Below are 18,955 nucleotides of genomic sequence, written 5' to 3'. Positions count from 1 at the left end.
GCCGGAATAGTCTGTGTTATAGCTCAGGTCATTCCGAAATCCTGGTCTAGATCAAGGAATGGATCAGTCACAAATGTTGCACACCTTCCAGTATTGATTTTGCTTCATTGCAGAGCAGGACAATTGATAGCAATTCCTCAGTGAAGCTTTCTAAGGCTGCATTCACTCTATTAGTGTTCTTATTTATTAAATTTGTATACTACCCTTCATTTGAACATTGCAGGGAAGTCCACAGCATAAAAATACAAAATGAAAATACAAAATACATAACAAAACCAATAATCTCCCTCCCACAAGCACATTTAAAAGGCCACTGAACGGGAATCAGCCCAAAGGCCTGGTTATAGAGGAACAGTTTTGCCTGGTGCCTAAAGATGAGTTACGAAGGCTCCAGGTAATCTTCCCTCAGGTGAGCAGTTCACAGATGGGAAGCCACAGCAGAAAAGGCCCATTCTCATGTTACCACCCTCAGGACCTCTCATAAAGGGGGGGGGGACATGAAAAAGGGCCTCAGTTGATAATCTCAAGATCTGGGGCGGTTGCCCTGCCACTGCCATCTATGCTGCCCATCCTGCCGCCTCCGCCACTGGCAGAGAATCAGTGCCAGCATTGGTGCCGATTTCACCCTACCCTGTGCTGGAGTTTTAGGCACCGTAGTTCATCCCTCACACGGTTGCAGTTCCTAGTTTACAATTCTTTGAAGTGAAAAATGTCCTTTGAAAATGCTTCAAAGAGGTATACTGTGTATGCGGCCCAACTCTGGATGTTCTTGGAGCAGTCATAGAAGGAAAACCAGCCCCGTGCCCCATTTGGCATGTTACAGAGCAGGCTATGGCGAACTGGGTGCCAATTGTAGTCTTCCATGTGCCAAATGTAGTCTCTGCCAGGATGCACCTTTTCAGGGCTGTCTTACCCATAGGTGCTGGGGGTGCAGGGCACCCAGGCGCCGGGCTCTCAGGGGCAACCGGCCGAGAGTCCGGGGCCCAAGAGTTGAGTCTGGGGAAGAGCCTGCCCTCCCATCAGTTGGTCAGAGTGCCATAGTGGGCTTTTCTGCTGCGGGCAGCTCTGCACTGTGAGTTTGGGGGCATCGAGACGCTAAGGTGGTTGGCTGGCTCTGCCCTCCTGTGCACCTGGACTGAGCAACCGGGAGGGGAGGCGCCAGGCGAATCTTTGCACCCCGGTGCCACATATGCTTAAGACAGCTCTGCACCTTTTGCCAGACCTGCTTTGCACCTCAGGTACTACTGCATGAGTAGATTGTGCCCTTGAACTCTATGTGTGTTGTTTGTGTGGACTGAGCTGGGAGTAGAGAGAGTATAGAAGGCAAAATTTGCGTAGAAGGTAAAATCCTGTACAAAGGTAAAATTTGCATTCATTGTTTCACCCTATTTTTGTCTCTGGCTTTCATTAAGTTGTCATTCCCCCCTCCCCCTTGACATTATTAATCTTCACACCTATTTTAGATTTGCCACTTTGACGTTCTCCCCCCCCCCGCCTTATCATGGGATTTTTTTTATATCAGCACACATTTAAATGAATTCATGTGTGCAGGGAAGCTACAGTCTATCTCTCTTCATCTAGATGAGCTGGTAGCTCTAGAAACTGCCTGAGTGGCTCCTATCAATTAGGTTCTACTTTGTGTATTTCTCATCTCAAGATGTCCATTCTTCAGCCAAGGTGACAGGTTTCTCTCTCTCTCTCTCTCTCTCTCTCTCTCTCTCTCTCTCTCTCGCCACTGAACAAGAAGTAGGAGTTTCTTCAGAGCTGAACATGGCTCCCCCCAGTGTTCAAAAGCAAAGCTGAAGACTTTTCAGCCTCTCCTACATCAGGCTTAAGAAAAATGAGAAAGCTCTTCTAAACTATACTACCTACAGCCATTGTTCTTAAGGAGCAATACTTAGTGCCCTGGGATGACTGTTGGCAAATATACTGTGCATCGCTTTTCTAATCTGAGATTCTCAATAAGATTCTCACTAGTTAAGGCTGCCAATCAGGGAGCCAAGCCTCTCTAAAACAAATAATCAGTTGTTGTTGTTTGGCACTTGAACCCCTTTGTACAATCACGTACGTATTCAAACTTTCTAATGTAGCCAGTGCATGATACTAGTGATATACAAGTCCCACCCAGCCAGTCTTATGAATGTTTAAGAGGATTTCAAGAAAGTAACTAGAAATGAATAGTGCCATCGCCAACAAAAGCAATGCTATGAATTATCCAGAACTAAGGTCCAGAAAAGAGAGTTGATCCGGCCTTATGTCATCAGGGTTGTGTATCATTTGTTACTGTGCACAAATGCTTCGTACAACCACAGAGCTGGTTTCTCCACCAAAGGTGCTCATAACATCTATTTTTAACTACATTTTCTAACTAAACCTTTTCAAACATGTCAAGCAAAAAGGAAACAAGGAACTAGGATATTACACTGTAATATGATAGATCCTTACTGTATCTCGAAGTAGCATTGATTACTAAGCTGCCATTTCCTAGTTTGGGGCAGGCGGTGAACTGTTGACCTTTATTTTGTCATCTGACCCTGCTGTTGCAAGCTATCTCTGGAGGGTCCTGCCTCATAAAGTCTGAGAATGTCCGTATCATGGCTTTGATCCAACTTAAGTTCGGGAGCAATCCAAACCCAAGATTCCCTGGGATGAGCGGAGACTGGAATTGGAGAATCTCCAGCTCTGCCAGCTCAACAAGGGTTAGACCAGCTGAAGTCCCTCATCCCAGCTCAGTCAGAGGTATGTCCTCCATCCCAAAGGGGGTGTTTTGGAGGGTGAGGATAATTGCCACTATTTCAGAATTTGTTCAATTGAATCATGTGACCTGGTGGGGTGGTGAATGCCCATCCTGCCGCCTCTGTGACTGGCAGAGAAGCAATGCCAGCATCGGTGCTGATTTCAGGTGAGATCTCACTGATTTGGGGTGAGAGCTCTCATGCTGCACAAGAGACCTTGCCCGAAATTGGCAAGAGCTTGCCCAAAACCAGAGCTGCTGCTACTTCTGTTCCAGCAGTGGAAGTTACAGGACAGGGGGGCTCTGCCTTAGGGGCTTCTACTGCCTGAGTTGGGAGCCTCATTCTGCTTAATGGCTGCATTGGTTCTGGGTGGAGATTGTGTTTTTGTGGAACACCGAACATGCCCCATTTCTGATCCCAGTGTGACAGAACTGTCAGAGGAATAGTGATGATGGCTTTCTCCTGCTGCCCTGGAGAGCCCCCCAGTGCTGGACCTCACTCTCTGCCCCTGGTTAGGGAGGTCTACAGCACCTTCAGTTGCCATTCTAGGGAACATAGGATTGTTTCCAACCCACACAAAAAAAGTGAAGGCATCTCCCGGTTCTTGTGCACACCTATTTGTCCAAAAATGTAAAGCAGTCCTGATTCTTATCTGCCTTATACTGTACAATAATGTGTTGTGGTTTTTGTGTGTGTGTTTTTAGAAAAATTAAAATAAAATAAAAATCTCAACATTTTCTTTTGAGAAAAATAGATCAGGGCTATTTTTCACAGCTGACAGCACCTTATGCATATATTATTTCCCTTTATACTTGGACACCTTCAGTTCTGCAGTTCCAAGCATGAAGAATTAAGTGGTGTGTCATTAGATGATATGTCTAGTAATTCATATCCCTTCTGGCTCTTGGTTTGCAGCAATGCAGCACACATCTCCTTAGTGTCCTCTTCAAAGGTTATTCCATGCCTCTTCACGAAGAAGTGAATGGAACTGTATTCACCATCACTAAATAACGTCTCATTCACATAACCCTTAAGATGGAAAGGTATTCTGTCCCCGTGACTTTTCTTTTGATTTGGGACAGGTGGAGTCATGTTTGATTTGGCTCTCCCTGAGGAATGGCATGCAAGTGCTTTTTGATAGAATTCTAGAGACGGTGGGAAATTTAGTTTCATGTCAAAATGGACTGATTGAATGAGAAAGGCCAATTGCATACCAATTGCTCCATGGCCCAAAGGGCTGCAACTATAATGCATGTCTTTTCCAGTTGCATTGTGGGTTTTCAGTGCTGGATCAGGCATTGTCAGAGAATGGTCTGAAGATGAGAACTGGAGGAATGCATTCTATGACAGAGCAGCTTCTCTCCGATGGAGAGCTAGAGGGGGAAGAGTCGCCCCCCCCCTTGTCCACAGCGTGTTCAGTGGCAGAGAGAGAGAAAAAAACTGAACAGCTTAGGGAGGAGTTACCCAATTATAATATAATGACAACAGAACCAGAATGGAGGGGGCAGCTAGTTGAGATGTCTCTGGAGAGTGTGGGGAGACCCCCCTCACCACGGACTCGGAGGTCCGAACATATCAGAGAGCAAAGGAGTCAGAGGGAGGGGGGAACTTTCCGTTGGCGCCCAAAATGCAGCAGAAGTTGGAAGGAGGATTAACTAGCCAACTGCACCCCTTGCAGAGAGCTGTGTATTTGTGCTCACAACATGATGCTGTAATAAAAGGACTATAAATATATCAACTGCTTGTTCATTCTTATCTGTGAAGTTACTGAAGGGAGCGGATGACTCTCCATGCCTGACAGGCATGTTAATGGATCCTTCCTGGCAGCAGTGGCGCTGAGCTCATAGGGACAGAAATGGGGCAGGGCCAGACTGGAGATCTGTAGGGTGGCTTCAACCCAGAGTTTCCTTGATCTCATTGCCACCACATTGTACTGCCCCCATTCTCATCCTGATGATCAAAGCACTGCAGCTTGCCCCTTGATTTTTTTTTGGGGGGGAGGGGGGGTTAGGAGTACATTATCTAGTGTTGTAATGTTGAAATATATTTATCTGCAAGCTCTTTAGATGTTATGTAAAATATAGAGAGTAACAGGGAGCTATCCCACTTCCTGAGTTTCACTTGTTTGTTGAGTGTGTGAATGGGCTTGGTATAGCATGTGATGATAAAGGAGCTAAAAACATTTCTTGGCTCCTGTGACTATGATTGCTCTTAATATGACACTGTAGGAACTACTTTTGCGTGGTTCTCTGTTGTTGGAGATATTTCAGCTTCTGTTACAGCCTGAGTTACTTTGGGTTAGCTGATACGGGTGTGGGATCCCAATTTAGGCAGATGGCACAGCATTGGATTTCAACCAAAAGGTTGTATTATTTTAGAGGAATGTTCATTTTAGTTACTTTTAAAGCAAATATACGTGTGAAATCAAATGATACTGGGCTATTTATCAAAAGTTCGAATTACACCTTTGTGATGAAGGTATGAGTAATAGCTCAACTTGCACTAACATCACTCATGGGATACTCAGCAGCATATTCAAAGATGTTTGTTTGCAATCATTCAAAGCTAATTTGCTTCAAGACCCTCAAAAAGAGCTGTCATGACTCTGGTTCATAATATCTCCACCTGCAGGATTTTAATTATACCCCTAAGCCACTCATTGGCCTGATTCTCATGTTACTTTTTGATGTGCTTACTTTTTCCTGGGACAATTTTAGTGTGCGTCAGTTTTGTATGGTGAGTATTTCAGTTCAGCTGTGCTCTCACTTGCTGGCATTTGGTGTTTGTCATGTTCAGATGAGTTGTGGATTTCAGTGGATTTTTTTTCTCTTATAGGAAAGAGCAGGTTTTCCAGTCCTAAAACGAGATGCTCACCATGTGAAAACCGATGCCGAAAAAGTGAAAAAGGAACTATTTCAATAAGTAACATGAGATCTGGGCAAAAGCCTGGCTGCTTGAAAATCAGGTTGAACTTCAAAGCTCCTTACAATACAAAGGAGTAATGAATGAGCAGGCAGCATGATATACTTGTAGCGAGTTGGCTATAGTTAGCATACCAAAGAGAAGGCAATGCCACTAGGTTTTTCCTGGCCTGCACAAAGAGGAAATTTGAGACAAGGGGGAATCATTTAATCACATGACCACCCACCCCCAGTCTGTATACCAAAGTAATACAGCCCTAGTCAGTGTAGTGAGTTTTTAATATTTTTGTACTCACATTGATTTCTGCCAGGAGTTTCGTGAAGGCATATTGTAAATTGGACTGGATGAAACAAAAACCAGAAGAGGCCGATATTATCAGTTATGGTTGTGTGTGTGCAAGCAAGGAAGGTGTAATGTCAGTTCATGAAAACATACTGTATGGTGCTTAAGTGTATATTTCCAGAGGCAGGGAGAAGGAATTAACAATGAAAGAATCTAAACTTTCAACATCAAATGACTGAGTCCCCAGTGTCACTTAGGGACATCACAGCAGAGCCCTTCATCTCAAACCACAGCAGTAAAGACTGAAGTGGCCCCATTCAACCCAGTGTGCGCCAAATTAAAATGGGGAGATATTTAAGAATATTGCAATATGTTGGCCAAAAAGACGACAACTTTTGAATTATAGTGAATTAAAATTTCGTTCTATGGACATAAACATTCATGCCTGCATAATAACACATATATTGAGCATGGGCAAGTACATGTGAATTTGTGGATGAACATTAGTTAAGGAACAAGTAGGATCAATATGGATGGCACAATCTAAATCCACACAAATGGTCTCTCCTCTCCACCCTTTCTGGTTTCGTGCTAGAGTCATTGGAAGGATGATTCTAGCTGGACGCAGCACTGATGTCTGTAATACAGTGGTAGCTTGGGTTACAAACACCTCGGGTTACAAACACTTTGGATTACAGACTCTGCTAACCTGGAAGTAATACCTCGGGTTAAGAACTTTATCTCAGGATGAGAACAGAAATCATGTGCTGACAGTGCGACGGCAGTGGGAGGCCCCATTTGCTAAAGTGGTACCTCAGATTAAGAATGGTTTCAGGTTAAGAACGGACCTCCAGAATGAATTAAGTTCTTAACCCGAGGTACCACTGTACAAGTAAGGTAAAAAGGTAGAGGACCCCTGGATGGTTAAGTCCAGTCAAAGGCACCTATGGGGTGTGGCACTCATCTTGCTTCAGGCTGAGGGAACCGCTGTTTGTCCACAGACAGCTTTCCGGGTCATGTGGCCAGCATGACTAAAGCACTTCTGGCACAACAGGACATTGTGACAAGTGCCAGAGCACAAGGAAATGCTGTTTACCTTCCCATCGCAGCCGTACCTATTTATCTACTTCCACTGTCATGCTTTCAAACTGCTAGGTTGGCAGGAGCTGGGACTGAGCAACGGGAGCTCACCCTGTTGTGGGTATTCGAACCTCCGACCTTCTTATCTTAAAGCCCAAGAGGCTCAGTGGTTTAGAGCACAGTGCCACCCGTGTCCTTTGTCATACATGTAGACATTTACAGCACTTATTAAAACATTGTATGGCATTAGGGAGGTTCCATCATACATATAGGATAATTCAATATTCACATATTTCAAGGGGAAGGAGTAGGTCCTGGGGCCAATGATTTCTCCTTAGTAGCCAGTGATTTTGCTATAGCCATAAGCTCTCATGGAATTTTCCTTTCTCAGAGTTGTTCAGCCAATTTTAATTTTGCCTAACTGCATTTTGGCACAACTGCACATCCTTACTGCTTCTTATAGGACAAGCATTAATTTTCTAGCTGGATTACAGGAATATGCCAATCGATCCATCTAAAAGTGAACATGCAGCCCTTCTAAAATTGCCTTTAGCACAAAAGGCAATGTACAGGCGCTTGTTCATTCATCCCATTATGAGGCACTTGCCTGAGGCAGCAGAATTTGCCTGTCTTGGAAGGACAACAATTTGTTATTTAATTCGCAATTATTGTGGTTTTTTGCTTCCAGGGAGTGGGAGAGGTACTTGTGGGTTTTTCTGCCTCAGTTGACCAAAGAACTTGGTTGGTCTTGGGAATTTTGCACCTTGACTTCCCTAGGGGGAACAGGGTGTCATTTGATCACCAGACTCAGGCAGCAAACTGTCTTGGTCCAGCCAGGATGGATATCTCTTTAGAATGCTAGCAATGCGGTTCTAAAAGGGAAGTGAGATGCTCCTAATGCACTGTTCTCATACTGGCCAGGACTCCATGGCAGATCTGGCTTGCGATCCTTCAGGGTCTTTTATATCAGATAGGTAAAGGTAAAGGGACCCCATTAGGTCCAGTCATGGCCGACTCTGGGGTTTTCGCGCTCATCTCGCTCTATTGGGCGAGGGAGCCGGCGTACAGCTTCCGCGTCATGTGGCCAGCATGACAAAGCCGCTTCTGGCAAACCAGAGCAGCGCACAGAAACGCCATTTACCTTCCTGCCAGAGTGGTACCTATTTATCTACTTGCACTTTGACTTGCTTTTGAACTGCTAGGTTGGCATGAGCAGGGACTGAGCAACGGGAGCTCACCCCATCGCGGGGATTTGAACCACCGACCTTCTGATTGGCAAGTCCTAGGCTCTGTGGTTTAACCCACAGAGCCACCCGCGTCCCTTTTATATCAGATACGTACACTTAAAATGGGATTGGAAAGAAACTGCAATCTTGTTAGGTTATGGGTTTTTAAAAATGAGCCCCAGCTCTTTGCCTTTCTACAAGTTAGCTATTTGGCTTATAAAAGCCTTATATCTAGGAGTTGTGCTTTAGCCATAGGGAACTGATTTTAGGCAAAGGCAAATATATATATATCCCTCTCTTTTAAGCATTTTTATTATAACAACCACATTTGTCAAATACTATATTTAAACTTGCGTGCAAGGATTAGCATTTCCAAGAACAAGTGTGGTCTGGGGTTCTTGGATGCAATCCTAGGCACCCTTAATTGGGAGCAAGTCCCATTGAATCACATGAGCCTTTCTTCTAGAGCTCACACATAAGATCTGGTTGCATGCTTGTAATCCTTAGCACAATTCTTTGGAACCATACTCTGTTGAAATGAGTGCAGCTTTCAGAACATGCCTGAGAATTGGGTGGATTTGGGCACGTCATTCAGTCGCAGTTTCGAAATCTGTTGCCATGGGATAAACACCTCAACAGAAACAAAATTACATAAAGCACCAGCTGGAATGCCATAGTCCAGGGTAACCAACATGGTGCTCTCCAATTGCTGTGGACTACAGTTCCCATTTGCCTCAGCCAACATGGCCAATGGCCAGGGATGAGGGTAGTTACAATCCACAGGAACTGGAGGAACCTATGTTGGCTACCCCTGCCATAGTTTCTATGTTAGACCTACCAATGTTTTTAATAAAACAAGAAGGTAGCTTCCTAGATGCCACAGCAAGTGGGACTACCGTACAAGCAATGTAAAAATTATTATCGACCAGTAGTTCCACCACTACATCCTGAAGTGTTTGGTCTATATGTTACTTGGGAATATATAGACCTTTCGGCACCTATCATTTCCCGAGGTATAGGTGCTGTTTGATAGGATGGTTTTGGTCACAAGTTGCTGTTTCTCCTTTCCACAATAATGGCAGGTTGAGCCCAAATGGAGAAAAGTTCAGTGACTGTATTCACACTGCCTACATGCCCTCATGCTCTTCTGGACAGTAAGTATCCATGTTTTGAGCACAGTCTGCCATCAGGAAGACCAAAAGTACCTTAGATACAAGTCACGAACAGATACAGGAAGTAATTTTATATCCCCCCCCCCTATTAAGATGTGAAGTCCCTACACACCTAGGACTGCCACGTTTGTAGTTTTTATGGTGTTTTGATTTGCTGGAAGCTGTCCAGAGTGACTGGGGCAATCTAGTCAGAGTGGTGGCATATAAACAATAGCTTCTTCTTTTGCTTCTTCTTCTTCTTCTTCTTCTTCTTCTTCTTCTTCTTCTTCTTCTTCTTCTTCTTCTTCTTCTGGATCTCCCAAAATCCACTGCTTGCACGCAGCTCCATTCACACATTGGCACAACACAGAACTATGGAGCTCAGCAATAGAGGAAGAGCCATGGCTCAGTTGTAAGTCATTTGCTGGCATCTCCTGGTAGGTCTGGGGTTGGGCAGGAATCCCCATCTGAAACCCCCGAAAGCTGGTTCCAGTCTAGGATTGCTATATCTCTAGAAGTAAAATTCAGGACATTTTGCCAAAATTCTGGGCGTCTGGCAACCCTGCAGTAGACACTTCTGAGCTAGAGAAGCCATTGGTCTCACTTGCCTCTGGTGTCCCTAAGTAACAAACAGGTTCCCAAGGATTGTGAAATCTTTAGAACAAACAAGACAGCTCACAATTATTTGGAGCAGCGAATATAAAATATTGTGGGATTTTTTCCCCCATTGCCGTGTAAAAATGTAAAGTCACACTTATTTACATTGCACCCAGAGAGGGCTTCAGAATGGTGTGCACTTAATACTGTGTGTGTGTGTGTGGTGTGCATGCATGAAAGACATTATTAAGCCCCCCTCTGCTTAAATAATGTGAAGGGTCTGGCTCAGCCAGACAAAAACCAGGAAATTTGCAGTTCTGGCTGGCACTTCATTCTCTGCTCACCCCTTTGTGCTTTCCTTTCCTCTCAACAATGGGCATGATATGGGGATGAAGCTTTAGCCTTACCTTTGAATTTCCTGGCTTTTGTCATGTTTAAGCCACACTGTTGGCGTTATTTAAATGCCGGGCTTCTCCTTGCCCTCCACCCCCTTATTTAATGTTATTTTTAACTGACCTATCTTGTTAACCTTGGGAGGGACATTGCTCTGGAGCTGAACACCATTCAAGTAATAATAGCTCTACAACTCACTCCCTGTGGACAGCTCTGCAGAGGCTGTCTGGATTTTTTTTCTTCCCCTATTTTATTTTATTATTTTTTTTTAAAAAAAACACCCATCCCTATTCAGAGCAGAGTCACCGGCTAGTCCTTTTCTTTGCATCTGTGCATGGAGTTTCTCTTCTAAGGAGCAGTTTTAGCAGAGGGAGTCCCAGACAATTGAAACACCCAGAGTCAAAAAGAAGGGGCTGCCTGCACACTAATTAAAACAAAGCTCGTTTGTATAAACCAGGTCCCCTCCCTCCCTCCCCACACCCCCAAATGAAAGTGGGCAAACAAACATTAGGCTTTTCTCTCCGCACCGAGCCCTTTAAGCTGCATGGAGCTATATTTTTTTAAAAATATAATTAAAGCAAATGCCCCTTTTGTTTATTATGCTGCGCTTGCCAAAGTTGACTCCGGCAGAACCTGCCAAATGTGAACTTTAAATCTAGTATGTCCAGCCCGTTTCCAAATGTTGTCATGCTCTCCTGGGTGGGTGGGGGGAAGCAAGCTCTGAACGCCCCACGTCCAAAGCATTATCAACTTGCACAGCTATGATAACCTTTCCACAGTTTCTATGTCAGCATTTCAATCAGGCTCGGACAATCTGGGACCAATTTTTGGAGGCTGACCTGTAGTCTGACTGCGAAATGCGTTTAAAATAGAGAAAGGCAAGGAAGCCTGAAAATGTTCATTTGAGTAACAATACACCACTTAGCAGATGCGCATGCCTGCTACTAATTCAAGATGTTCTATCAAAGGTATGAGAAATGCGCAAACACGCCTGTGATATATACGTTCTTTTGTTAATAGCATATTGCGTTACAAAGGACAGGTGAGGTTCATTCCATTTATCTAGGCCTCTCTCTCTCTCTCCAGTCTGATTTACTGGTGTCCATGCTGACTTCTAATTAATGAACACTGTGCTCTTGGTTCTTTTATTAGTCACTGTACCTCTTTTTATTATTTTGTTTTTTCGTTTCTGTTTCATCTGATTCCTTAATGTAGATTTATTATTTCAGCCTCGTTTCTGGTGATCAAGAGGAAGCATAACTCAGTGCAAAAGGGAGCAGAGGCGAAGCCAGGGGCAAAGCATAAAATGAAATTAGAAACTTTAAGGCTGGAATGAAAGCCCCCCCCCCATCCCCATTAGGGTTGAAATCATGCTTGCAAAAACTTTGCTTAAACGTGAGTTGGACTCCCACCAGAACTTTGAATTTCAGACTCCTTTGAACTTCTGAGGGGGGCTGAATTTGAATCCCAGGGTCCAAACTTGCCTGGAGTTTCTTTTCATATATGTAACTGGTTTTATTTTTCCTCTCCCAGCTGAATTTGATTGTCAAAGAGCTCAGGAGTTATCAATCTTTTACAGCATCGCCAGTCTAGGAACCTTCTCTTCCCACAGGGCAATATATATGTTCAGAGAACCCTTGCATTCTTCTCTCTCCCTTCCAGAGATGCTTCTGCAAATAACCTCCATCTGTGTCTGCACCTTTCCACTCTTCAAAATCATAATGCAAGATCACTTGTGTCAAACAGTCGTTTCCTCATGCACCTGAGGCTTCATGAGGAGTGGAGCCATTTCAGAAGTCACAGGATAGGGAAACATATATAATAATTTTCTTTAACTTTTTTGTTTTCATCCTTTGGTTTTAATAGGTAGAGGTAAAGAAGAAATTCATTTGAGATCACCTCTTAATACTAACCTAGTTTAGACTTCCCAAAACAATATGTGAACCAAAATGCAGCCGTCCTTCAAAGTTCCTACCAGTCTGAATGCTGCTGTGGATTTCTGCAGCCCTCAGATTCATATATTGGGGGAATTTGCATGAAAATACAAATATTAGTAAACAAAACCAAAACCCATGTGTTACATTAGGCATTAGGTAGCAGAAATGTCTTCTTCTTGGTATCCATCTGTATCTAAAGACAATGGAGTTTACGTCTGGGGGTGAAGTCAAACTGCTGGAGAATCACAGTGCCTGCTGTGGCTGCAGAGAGCAGTAACTTGTAGCTGCTACCAGCCCTGTTGCCTTTTCTGAATTTGCAGTGACCTCTCTGGGGTGCAAGCCTGGACAGTATGTATGGAGGTCCTGGGTTCCCCCCACCCCCACCTTGGCCTCGCTGATGTGATCCAAAAGAAACCTGAACGATACATTTGGCACTAGCGTGGCTGCAGGAGTTGTCAGAAGGAGGCGTACAAGTCACCATCCAAGCTTATATTAAGAGAAATATGTCAAAATATCTTACGAATTTTCACGAGGCCTTTTATTGTTGTTGAAAAACTCACAAACTGCTGGCGAAATGACAGACCTTATGCTCTTGGCTGAGTTTGACATCCAACAAATATCCGGGTAATTGAAGTCCCCCATTACTACTATCTCCCTTCCTTTTGCATGCTTGGCCATCTGTTCCAGGAAGGCATCATCTATGTCCTCCGTTTGGCTTGGGGATCTATAGTAAACTCCCACAATGAGGTCTCTGTTATTCTTCTCTCCTTTAATTTTGACCCAAATGCTCTCACTTTGGCTTTGAGGTTCTAAATCTTGGATCTCTTCACAGGTATACACATCCCTGACATATAACGCCACTCCTCCTCCTTTCTTGTCTGGTCTGTTTCTCTGAAATAGATTGTATCCCCCCATTATTACATTCCAATCGTAGGACTTATCCCACCAGGTTTCAGTGATGCCTATTATGTCATATTTAGTTTGCTGTACCAAGAGCTCAAGCTCATCTTGTTTATTTCCCATGCTTTGCACATTAGTGTACAGACATTGAAGTTCATTAATCATTCCCCCGTGTCTCTTATTTAAGATTTTTTTCCTCCCACCACTAGGTCTGCGTGCTGTTTGCTCCATTTGGTCTATGAAGTAGCTATCCTATCTTTAAAAGATATCTGAAGGCAGCCCTGTTCAGGGAAGTTTTTAATATTTAACGCTGTATTGTTTTTAATACTTGACTGGGAGCCGCCCAGAGTGTCTGGGGAGACTCAGCCAGATGGGCGGGGTAATAATAATAATAATAATAATAATAATAAAAATAATAAAAAAAATAGTTAAAGGGAAAAGGATAGAGCCCCACAAACGTTTCTGGAAATAACTTAAAGAAAAATCATTTCAAGAAGATATTGGTTATCCGCCCCGCCCCCAGGCCATGTCTGATTGGATCATAAGCATGTTAGGCTATCCGCCAAAATATAGGTAAAGTGTTCTGTTTATTTATGAGTTAATCTAACTTCAGAAATAAGGTACCCAGCAGCTGTGAACACATAATCCCAATTTCTCTCCGGTCAGAAAAGCAGCCCCATTCTTTCTCGCTATCCTCACTTCAACATGACCTAGCAACAGCAATGGCAGAAGCAAGACATGAGAGAGGGAGGGAGGGAGGGAGGGAGAGAGAGAGAGAGAGAGAGAGAGAGAATGCAGCCTGGGGAAATGTAGTTTTTGCAAATCCCCTGGGCACACTACATTTCCCATGTAGCAGATGGGAAGCCGGAGAATGGTTGTAATGGGGCCTGGTTCTAGTAGGGATGGATGAATTTGTCAATTTGTGTTTCTTTCAGTTACTCATTTTCCCACACTTGAGGATAGTTTGCCACATTTTCACATCACTTCATAAATTCGCAAAAGAAGTCCTCACGTAAATTCAGCCGCATTTTCATGCAGATTTCTTCCCGCACACACGTTTGCATGTAATTTTGCCCCAAACATCTATTTTTGCAAAGCGATTACCCTTAATACATTTAGTATGGTATATTTATTTATAAAAATATTTATAGACCACCCTTCATGCAAAATATCAATACCATAGTCACTAAGACATGAGTTTTTATGCACACTTTCACAGCAGTACAGTGGTGCCCCACAAGATGAATGCCTCGCAAGACGGAAAACTCGCTAGACGAAAGAGTTTTCCATTTTGGAGGTGCTTCGCAAAACAAATCTCCTATGGGCTTGCTTCGCAAGACGAAAATGTCTTGCGAGTTCCTGCGGTTCTCCCCTTTTTTCTAAGCCGCTAAGCCGCTATTCAGCTGATCTGATAAGCCGATAAGCCGCTAAAAGCCGCTAATAGCGCTAATCCGCTAATCCGTCAATGGGCTTGCTTCACAAGACAAAAAAACCGCTAGACGAAGAGAATCACAGAACGGATTCTTTTCATCTTGCGAGGCACCACTGTATATGCATTTTCATGCACAGTACTTGATGATAGAACTGCATTGCAAAATTCAGAAAGCTGCAAATTTTGTGGGGTGACTGTGTTTCAGTTCTTGTATTGTTTTGGAAAGGGTGAAAGTTCACCTTCAAATATGAATTGAATAAAATTTCTTCTCTATCCTTTAATTCAGGTGTGTGGGGTTGTGTGTGTTAGAGGGGAATTCTCTAAATTAAAATCCAAGCTGGAGAAGAATTTGGGACCTGTAATACTCATCTTATAGTTATATTGACTATTACCAGCTTCTTGGTACCCAAAGTCACTTCCAAGATTGATGACCTGGTTCTGCCTTAATTACTCCAGCAAGATACCAGTATATTTGCTGGGGAGCTCTGGCGTCGTTTCTTACCCACGAGTATCTCTACTGTCACAACAATTTTTGGCCATTTCTGCCGGTACAACTTTGATTTCTTTGCCTCTTCTAAAAATAGGGGGACTGGTGTAGGGGAGAATTGCTCTTGCTGCTTTAGCGATTGATTTTATTTAAAATTGATGCCATGCTCAAGTCCATTTAGGAAATTTGTTTCCTTTCAGTGAATTCTCTGAATTATTCCTTTTATGCTAAGCTCACGGTGTACTCTCATTCATGCTGAATAAGCAAGTCTGGATAGACGGCAGCAGTTTTTCTGTCACTCGGTGATTGATAGCAAGCACGACTTCCAGGCGATGCGGACTTTTCATTGACCTCTGCTAACTTTAGGTACTGGATTTGAATTCTAAGTCACGTCCTGCACCAGCAAGCATTTCAGAGCCTTGAATTATGTAACTGCGGTTGCTGCCGCCTGCATTTAAGGTACCCTCACGTAGATGGGCTTGGATGTACAATGCATGCACAGTATACGCACACAGAGTGAAGACTGGTGTGCTACCTATAAGCCAGGGACATTTAATTTACTTGCTGTTCTTTGGCAGTGACAGGATGTTGTCATGTGTGCACTGCAGAAACCGGGTGTGCCCTGAGTGCTTGTCCACCTCCTTTAAGGCCATTGTGTGGACTCAGGAAAGAGATATTCCTACACCAACATTTCTGCCCTGCAGGATGGGGTTGGAGAACCCTTTTCATCCCTAGGATGACATTCCCTCATGGGCAGCTTTCCAGGGGCTGCATGCCACTGATGGCTGGAGTAGGACTGGGCAATATCTGGTTTTCACAACATCATGATATACCACCAGCTAAACATTGTGATATACCGATACATCACAATGTCTGTAATAAGGATGGTGCTATGTAGAAGCATTGGCTGGTTTCCCAGTTTTCCCCGCATTGTGATTTTTTGCTGGCAACTGCTCTTGTGATTTGCTGCCCCCCCCCTGCAGGAGGCAGGGGAGAGGTGAGCCAGCAGAGGTCGCAGGAATCTAGAGAACCATTGGCTGGCTTCATGGTTTTTCCCACATGGTGATTTTTGCATAGCCCTCCCCCATCATGATTCACGATACATTGCTGTGAGTGGCTGTGAGGCCTGGAGGCCACTCCCTGCAAGGCCCTTTCCACCTGGCCAGACTCACCAGCCCTACTGAAGAGGCTCCTCATGAGGCCTGAGGAACATCACCCAGCTATTGTTTTATTGATTTAATATACTGTACACCGCTTTGAGGGGGTTTTTTAAATTAAAAATGTAAAGCAGTATAGAAATTGAAAAAATAAATAAACAAATTGCCAGGTCAAAAATTATGAAACCTATATCACAATATGGACTTTAAACCAGTTTGGGATGATATATTGATATATCGTCCAGCCGTAGGGTGGAGCCAGAGGCACAAGTGGACAATGCAATGGGTGGGACTCTTACTGTTGTAAAGTGTCATGGATTGGACTCAAGAGGTGAGACGGATGAGGAGTAGTGGAGAAGGCCCACCTCCCTTCTCCTGCCGCTGCAGGAGAAGAAGAATGCAGCATTGATTTACAGCAGGGGGCTGAGGAAGGACACATCTCAGAGAAAGACAAAGAAAATAGTTGGGAAGTGTTAGAAGAAAGGGAGGGGAATTGCGACAGAGTAGTCAGGTGACACGGGTGGCGCTGTGGGTTAAACCACAGAGCCTAGAACTTGCTGATCAGAAGTTTGGCGGTTCGAATCACCACGACGGGGTGAGCTCCCGTCGCTCGGTCCCTGTTCCTGCCAACCTAGAAGTTTGAAAGCACATCAAAGTGCAAGTAGATAAATAGGTACTGTTCCAGCGGGAAGGTAAGCATCATTTCCATGCGCTGCTCTGGCTCACCAGAAGCGGCTTAGTCATGCTGGCCACATGACCCAGAAGCTGTACTCCCTTGGCCAATAAAGCGAGATGAGCGCCACAACCTCAGAGTCGGTCACGACTGGACCTAATGGTCAGGGGTCCCTTTACCTTTACCTAAGCAGCTGACATGTTGTCACTGGAGAGTATTTCTGATCCCCCTTCTCCCAGAAGTCAGCGTTAATTAAGGGCGCAGGGACAACAGAATCAAAGACGTTTGGCCACAGGCAGCCACTGCAAAGGGAGATGCTGTTGCTAGGAAAGAGAAGGGAGGAACCCAGTTTAGAGCAACGCCATGTTAAGGCTTGTTGCGTTCTTTTGTCTCTCCTTATTAGGATTGAATAAAACTTATTAAAAAGGACTCTCCTTGTTTTCTCTGCTCTTGCTGCAACCGGGGGAAGGAACAGCTTCCCCAAAACCTTGGCAGAGCCTTGACATAAAGTATGCTAATTTCAGCCACACAAAACTGGCAAATTTCTGCATACGCACCTCTTCATCTTTCATCCAGGCAAGCACGATGCATTGCCATAGTTCATGGACACATTCCAGTTGGCAAACTCACTCAAGGAGGATGCAGAGCAGGACTGGTGAGGGTGGGGTCTGGCCCAAGGAGACCCCTGAGCTCCTGACAGAGAGGCCGGAAAGGCAACATTTAGCTCCTAGGCCTCAGGTTCCACATCCCTGTTGTAGGCTGCGGCCTGCATCCCATCTGTACATTTCGAAGTGTGATGAATGCATATACGGCTGCCTTGCAACCATCAGCCTGACAAAGTGTTGTCAGTTGTGAATGGTATGTTCATGGTGAAATGAACTCTCTGTTCTACAGGAAGCAGCAAAAAAGAATGGATATGGGTAGGTAGGGACCTGCTTCCCTGTATTTTAAGAGATATCCCCTTATTTCAAAACATGTGTGTCATTTATGGCAGGTGGGACCTAGATGCATTTTGTAGCTGCATTCAAACTGTAAACTGTGTGTGGCAGAGGTAGGCATAACTCAGAATTGGATGTACTTGTATATCCCTGTGTGATGTGCAGTACATCTGCAAATATATCTCACACACACACGTGCGTGCGTGTGTTTTAAACAAGAGAAGCAACAAAATGGCTACCCATCACCACCATTATCCTACATAATTCTTCTGAAATGAAGGAAGCTTGTAGTGACCACCAGTGTATTTTTGTTTGAACAGAGCTAGGAGCCTCAGAAAACATTGGCTTATAATGAAGCATTGGTAGCTGTACCATTAGTATAAAATATAACACAGGGTGTGTGCATGCAAATGTGTGTATAAGTTACTACTGGACCAACTAGCGGAATAAGAATAAGCAAGTTTGTCTTTTCCTGCTCTGGAAGGTAGGACTCAAACCAATGACTTCAAGCTGCAGGAAAGGAAATTCCAACTAGATATATGGGAAAACTTTCTGACAGTAAGAGCTGTTAGAGAGTGGAACAGTCTCCCTCGTGAGGTTGCAGACTTTCCTTCCTTGGAGGTTTTTAAGCAGAGGTTGGATGGCCATCTGTCATGGGTGCTTTAGCAGATATTCCCATATTGCATGGGGTTGGACTGGATGACCCTTGGAACCCCCCCCTTCTATCTCTTTAGATTCTATGATTCTAAGACTTCACAGAACAGCTCTGCATTAATTTACTGCGAAGAAAACCACACTGGAATTTTACAGAATGCAGAACCAAATAAGCTAAAAGAAAAACAACCCCCTAACTTTAATGAAATTATTGTTATTCTGTTCTGTAAACATATTACGTGATCAGCAGGAAGTGATGCAACGCTACACCGAGTTATCAGCGTACAGGGAATTCTCCCAGGGTGAGAAGTGGCCGGTGACAATATCCAGCACTGTGTCCTATGCAGCTTACAGTACAGTTAGGCAAACTTACTTGGTGTGATATCCTCTA

The 18,955-nt window shown here is 44.1% G+C and overlaps 1 long non-coding RNA gene across 1 annotated transcript in view; it reads left to right on the top strand.

Moving 5' to 3' along the window:
- Positions 1–18,738, top strand: part of LOC309522204 — a 74,368-nt gene extending 55,630 nt beyond the window's left edge. The window contains exon 3 of the long non-coding RNA XR_014214976.1: positions 18,645–18,738. This is a non-coding gene — a long non-coding RNA (uncharacterized lncRNA). The remainder of the gene's footprint in view (positions 1–18,644) is intronic.
- The last annotated feature ends 217 nt before the right edge of the window (positions 18,739–18,955 follow it).

The sequence above is a fragment of the Podarcis vaucheri genome, assembly GCF_965113315.1.
Source record: "Podarcis vaucheri genome assembly, chromosome: 17".
In the NCBI taxonomy this organism is placed as follows: Eukaryota; Metazoa; Chordata; class Lepidosauria; order Squamata; family Lacertidae; genus Podarcis; species Podarcis vaucheri.
This window is presented reverse-complemented; position numbering and strand designations above follow the sequence as displayed.